The sequence below is a fragment of the Pteronotus mesoamericanus genome, unplaced genomic scaffold (assembly GCF_021234165.1).
Source record: "Pteronotus mesoamericanus isolate MK-2021 breed Mesoamerican mustached bat unplaced genomic scaffold, CSHL_Meso_final scaffold_54, whole genome shotgun sequence".
NCBI classification, from domain to species: Eukaryota; Metazoa; Chordata; class Mammalia; order Chiroptera; family Mormoopidae; genus Pteronotus; species Pteronotus mesoamericanus.
In genome coordinates this window covers 63,626,247-63,633,388 of record NW_026555321.1, presented here as the reverse complement: position 1 = coordinate 63,633,388, position 7,142 = coordinate 63,626,247, and the positions used below count along the sequence as shown (strand labels likewise).

At 38.3% G+C, this 7,142-nt stretch overlaps 1 pseudogene; it reads right to left on the bottom strand.

Annotated features, from left to right (window-relative positions):
- Positions 1-1,152: 1,152 nt before the first annotated feature.
- LOC129088165 (forkhead box protein H1-like) lies at positions 1,153-2,252 on the bottom strand (annotated as a pseudogene).
- Between the last annotated feature and the right edge of the window lie 4,890 nt (positions 2,253-7,142).

Genomic DNA, 7,142 nt, shown 5'->3' with positions numbered 1-7,142 from the left:
GGATAGTTCTTGACAATCTGGCATGCACGGTTGGCTTGTGTGTTTAATTACTGTTTATGCATCGGCAGGATCCAGGCGTTTGTATGTAATAAATAGGACACTGCCATCATGTCCAGATGGCTTTGACGAAAGGCCCAGGGAGCATGTTTGGAGATTACAGGACAGATTCACTGCCTGTTTGCACCACTTCAATCGTAAAAACCGTGGTAATTGTATGCACATTGGGAATTCTGCATTATGAAAACAAATGTACTGCCATGTTGGTTATTTTGCAAGACATTTAAATTTGACTTTATCATCAGAAAATCTATCAAAGTTTTGAAGTAAAATTCATGTCTTCATTTAATATGATCTCTTATTTTTAAAGGAGATAGGGAGAGAATATCTAAGGTCTAATCATTATCCCATACAATAGGCTTTTAAAATAAATGAAAATATGAACAAATGTTTTCCAGTAGCACATCAAAACAAGTATTCACAGATACAGAAGTCCTCATTAGTCATGGTATAGAGTTCTTAGCAAGAAGTTCAGGAGTAACAAAATGATATTCATTAACTCATATTTTCTCCCACTCTTTTGACTTATTTTAATTCCCACTATAATAATTTTTTTTGTGTGTGTGTGGCCCATTCCTTTACTGCTATCTTCCTCACTACACTACCAAACCCAGGTAGGGCCTCTGCTCCCTATGCCCTTTCCTAAAAAAAGTGCTCTGTCCTTCCCTGACAGTTGAGGGAGGATAAGACTTCAGGCTGGAGCTGCCATTAAGCTCTCCCTCCCCCAACCCCTGAGCCAGGATAGAGAAGGTAACAGATGGTGATGGATAGATGGATGGATAGCCAGAGGGCCAGAGGCGGTGGGATCAGGAAGGGGACAGGAAAGCCTACTCCAAGCAGCTCCACTCCTTGCAGCCTTGCTTCTAGGGATAGAAGACAGCTGACTGACCATCAAGGCCAGAGTGGTGCCCAAGTGGACACAACCCTTTGTGGGTAATCCAATAAACATTGTGGACTCTCAGCATGGCTGGTTCCTGGTGTTTCAAGGCCACTGTAGCCACACTTCTTTGTCCTCTTGTCCTTGGTTCCCCTCAGTAAGTGAATGGCAGCAGGGGAATAAGTCTGGGAGAGGAAAGCAGCCTCAGCCTTGGAGCCTCACTGGCTGTGCCAGCCTGAGGTGGGAGCAACCAGTTCTGGACAAGGGGAGAGGAGGTGGCTAACCCACATATCATAAATGCTCTTGTTGGGTGGCACCCCCTGGAAGAGGGCATCTAGATGCCAGAGAAGGCCTGGGGGTCCATGGGTTTCAGGGGCCACTCCTCAGTAGGCTGGGTTGGTTGACGGTGGACACCAGGGGCAGGAGGTAAGTAGTAGAGGGGCCAAGGGCATTACCACATTGAGGATTTATAAGGGAAAGTAGGAGATGGGTAGCTGCTCCCAACGTGATGCCCTGTGACCCACAGTGGACAGTCCCCCCCTGGTCAAAGTTACCCTCCAGTAAGTGGAAGGGCCAGGCTCTGGACTCAGGGCAGAGGATCAAGGGCCTGCTGCTTCCCCCCATGGGAAGTCTACCCTTCCACTCTCATGGCCCTGGGGAGGGGGTAGAGGGCCACAGAGGCCTCTAAGAGGGCTTTGGTGATGTGGGCACCACCTCCTCCTTACTTGGAAGGGAATCTGCCCGACCTGGGCTGCTCCGTGGGGCTCCCCCATTGGGGTCCCCCAGCAGAGACTTTATGCTGAAGACGTTGCTGGGCAGCAGTTGAAGACTAGGTGGCCTGGGAGGCTTGAGCAGTCAGTAAAGTTGTCCATGAAGCACATAGGGGCCCAGGTCCTTGGGGAAGGCCACCGTACGCCCCTGTTCTGCCCACACCGGCACAGGGCTGTGTTTTGTAGAAGCAGTGCTTCAGCCAGAATCAGTCTCATGTCGATAGCCCAGAAGTTGCCCGTGGCCTTGGGCTTCACAGGATCCTTGGGAACCTTGTGGAAGCATCGGTTGGGGGAGAGGTTGTGGTGGATGGAGTCCTTCTTGCCCTCGTAGTTGTCCCTGAAGAAGGCTAACACAGCCTGGACCTGACAGATGATTTGGGACAGCTTCAGCCTGCAGGAAGGTAAGCCAGGATCACCATAGCGATCATGGCCAAGTTGGTATAGGAGAGCTTGTCATGCCACAGGTTTCTCTTCTTCCTCCTCGTAAGGGGTTGGGAGAGTCACTCTGCCTCAGGGAGCCCCAGGCGTGGGTTGCTGCAGGGCCCCATAAAGGGGAGCTCAGCAATGACGGCAGGGGCCTAGCCAGTTGGAGGCTATAATAATTTTAATGACAGACTTATGAAATAAAAGTGAATTAGGCAAAATATTTGCCTAGTGATAATTATTTTCCTCATAGGAATTATTTTTGGAAAATTCAGGTCCAGACTGATAAATTCAACTTTTGATGAAATAGTAGAAAAATTCTAACATATAGATAATCCAAAATCATTCAATATTATTCTGACTGGATTGAATAATGAACTCTGTAGGCACTCTTATTTTAAAAATAAAGAAAAGAGAAAGAAATTTTTTTAAAAATGTTTAAATCTTTGTCAAATTACTGGATAAAAACTAAGATTAGAATAAACTGAACAAAAAAAGGAGAACAACCTGTCTTCAATTTTAAATCCTAGGAGAACATCTGTATCCATGAGTTTGTAATTAAGCATTTATAGGCATATACTGGGGAAAAAATAATCATGTATAAGACAAAAAATATTCTTAAAATTTGTTTTTATATGATATATTATTTCCTCTGGGAAGTAATTAAAATTCCTGATAAAATGCTCAGGCAATTTTATGAGTCATCACTGATTTCAGAGCCACTATGAAAAACCTATCCACTTGTATGAGAAGCCAAACAAGTCTCACAAAGAGACTGTGAGTTTTGACCAATGTGCATTTTGGGAGAGAAATATACAGTTTAATAACGATTACCTAGTTACTCTATATGCCCTATAAAATGTCTTTACCAAGGAAGAGGCTTATGTTTTGGCAGGTTTGAAATACAATATTAGCAAGTGCTACTAACTGTTTGAGAAATTTCATTAACCTCTACCAGTATATCTAACATAAGGACCAATGAAAACTATGGATCAACTAAGAGAGGAGTAACACATTTGCATAAGAAATAACAAAAAGGAAACTGTGAGAGAGACCCACACTAATATGGCCATTTGATTAATGACAAAGGCAACCGTGAAGCATATTGGGTAAAGCTTGGTCTTTTAATTTATGATGCTAAATCAATTGGATCCCCACAAGAAAAACAATTAATTTTGATCCTTGCCCCACACCACACTTGCATTCTTTCTAATGGTCCCAAATGATAATTTCAAATCTATAAACAGTAGGAAAAAGGTAAATTTAATATATTCATATAATAATGATCGTACTACAATAAAAATGACTTGCAAATACAAATTGTTCAAGCAAATTTTGCAAATATGTTAAAGACAGTTAGTCAGTAAAGATACCTACTATATGATTCAATTATTTGTTTGAAAACAAACAAAACTAGTAATCTGTAGTGCTGATAGTAGGCTGGTAGTGACTGTAAAAGAACACAAAAATGATTTTGTTGGGGCCTGGAAATGTTCTGAAAATTTGTCTGGATGCCAGTTACATATCTATATTCATTTTGTGGGGCTTCATCACCTTTGTATATGTTTGTGAGTATGAGATATATATATATATATATATATATATATATATATATATATATATACACACACACACACACACATACATATACGTGCATGACTTCAATAAAAAGTTTACTATAAAATAAGTGAATATGCCTGATTATCCTTGCATATATATCAGGATTTTGTGAATTTAAATGAATTCCCATAACCCATGCATCCATGCTGCCTGCTTTCTGAAACTTCATTTTACCCGGCTTCAGGTCACACTCTCTTCTACACCTGACCCCACTGGTTCAGTATTGTTTGGCCCCTGTTTTGTGCAGCACAGTGTCTCTTATACAATTCAAACTGTGACTTTGCTTCAGTTAAAGAAACTGTCTGCCATTTTGTAGCATAGAATAACTAAACCTCTCCTTTATTATCACATATAATAGAATGTACATATATAGTACATATATAGAATGTACTATAAATTTATATCTCACATTGAAATTTTATGGTACTGTCAACACCAAACCAAAGGAATATTCTTCCTTTTACTGATAGCACAGCTCTTACTCAGATGCAGGAAGAAAATCATTTTAAACCCACACACACAAATTACTCGATGTCATGAGCGGGGTAGAGAGGGAGAGAGAACCATACCTTGTATTACAGAATGAAATTCTGATGGAAGTAAATAAAGGAAACTGAAAATTCTTGCTGATTGCTAGGCAAAATTAAGAATATGGCTTCTTTGGCTGGTGGGAGGTAAATTGCCAAACTAGAACATGTATCTAGTCAATGAAGGAACAAGCCACATTCCTAACTCCAATATAAACAATTCTTATATTTGTATTAACATGTGGCAGTATCCACACTTCATTCTCCTCTGCTAGTATTTTTAAATAAAATGGATATCATACAAGTCCTTGAAACTTTATTTTAGAGCCAGCACTTGCACTGGCCTAGAATAACACTAATTTGTTCCTGGAGAAATTTGGAACAGAATCTGCCCATCAAAAACTTTAAGTGATATTTTTAGTTTTGGCCATATTATTTTTGAATTTTTGAAGTTAATAAACTATACCCAGCTGTCTCATTCTGTGGAGATACACTGAATACTCTTTGTGTATATTTGCTGAATGAGGCAATATAAGCTAGAAATAAATATAGGTTGGAAAGATTCCCACAGATCAGATATTTACACCTACACCTTGTGCTGGCTAAGCAGAGCTTCTGTGAGGGTGCCAGTTTGAAATTGACACAGGCTTCTATGTCCACCTGGATATCTATAGCCATCTTTGAGCATATCTTCTTTGTTCAGTGAAGACTTGTTTGAAGGAGCATCTTAGTTATTATAATGCAAGGTGCCTGTTTCCTGAAGAGAAAGACAGAGTAGTTATGTATCTCCAGAACTTCCTCTCCAACAACATTTTGAAATGTATTTCTGGTCTTGGAGAAAAAGGAGAAAGTTTTTATGAGCCCCTGGGAGAAAAGAGATAAGAAACCTCACCATTTCCCTCTGAAGTTCAAAGATTTTAGAACTTCTATGAAACGATGTTGCCTATTCACAGTACAGAGGGCACAATAACCCATTGAAGAACTCTTTGGCATGGTCTATGCACATTGCAAAACTGTTTAGCAGTATCTCCTGAAGCTGGGTATGAACATACCTTGTGATTTAACAATCCCATTTCTCTAGGCAAACACTTTGCTAAAACTTCATAGCAAAACAATTCATATTACCAGATGAAAACTACCCAAATGCCTATCGACAGCTTAACAGGAAAATGAATATAAGGTATCGACATGATGTGATAATACGTAGCAATGAGGATGACCAATTATATATAAAATATAACTAAATCTCACAAGCATAATACTGAAGGAATGAAGCTAAGCATGAAATAATGCATACTGTAATGACTCTTAGTATTTAAAGTTCCAAAAGGGTTATGACTAACCTATGAGGTTAGAAGTCAGCATGTAGTAACACTTGGGAAGGGTTAATGACTAAGAGGAGATACAATAGGCCTTTCTGGTATGCTAGTAATATTCCATTTCTTAGCGTGGGTGTTAGTTTTGTGGAAAGATATACTGGGTTAGCTGAAAAGTCTGTTTACTTTTTTTCATAAAATAAACGACATATTTTTCATTTTCACAAAAAACTTTATTGATTTGGATATTTTTAACATGTCAGCTATCTTCTACTATTGGCTTCTAGTGGGTAGAGGCCAGGAGAGTTGCTAAACATCTTCCAATGCATAAGACAGCCCCACAGCAAAGAATTATTGGGCCAAATGTCAATAGTACCAAGAAACTTCACAAACCACTCTTGACTCATTCGATCAACCACAGCACCTTCTCCATACACTGCACAAATCTTTTATGTGTGTTTTTCAGTTGTGTTTTTATCTTTCTTGAAATAATAAAGCATTATGCACAAAATTTTATATATTTTCTTCCACCTTCAATATTAAAGTAGCTGAACAAGAATTCACCAATTTTTATTATTTTTTTTAAAATGCATGCTGGTATGACAACTATCACAAAGCAATCAAACAAAATGGTTTTGAATGAAGTTAAAGACAACGACACTACTAGAGCCATGATATGGAAAAAACTATACGAACTCTCTGGGCAATCCAAGAGTTTAAAATTCATCATGTTGCATATGTGACACTTCAATTAAACATTTTAAAATATAATATGTTGTGACTTTATTTCAAACTTGAAGATGTGTTATGCCTGTTTTACACATTATATATTTAGGGCTAAACTTGGTGGAAATAATAATATTTAAAGAGCAAAAACATCCATCCATAATACAAAATGTTTAAATATGTCATGTTTTAACAGATATATTTGTTAAATACATTTATAAAGTTTTATAAAATGAGTATGCATATTATTGGTAGAATACAGATACTCATATTTTATGAATAGCAATAGGAATGACTTATTTGTGAGGAAACTTCTTGGCATACCATAACACTGAACATGGTTTACTTTTTTAATGAGATTCATGATTTACATTTAAATGTTTGAAAGCCATTTGTGATCATGAAAGCAGAAATATGTTTGTAATTAGAGATTCACCTATCCCATCTCTTCAATTTACCTTGTTCAAAGTCCAAAAACTACAAGTGTGTTGCTCTGTGTTGGGGGAAGACCCCATGTGAGGCTGGCATTGCCATGAGTTTGTGGTACAGAGGGCACTGGAACAGAATGTCTGCATGTACAGAGCCCTAGAGGCATTTGAGAAGAAATGAATAAAGCATTGTTATTCCAATCCATTGCTGGAGCTTTGATTATATTTTTTATAATCAGCTAAACCTTGAATCACTTCCAATAAAACATTATTCAAACGTCAATAGCAAGTAAGTTTCAGGTAGTTTAAATTTCAAATATATGTTTATAACCTTGGGGTTTAATATTTACATGTTAAGAATAATGTAGATAATCCTATGAACTAAGTGTTATTATTTT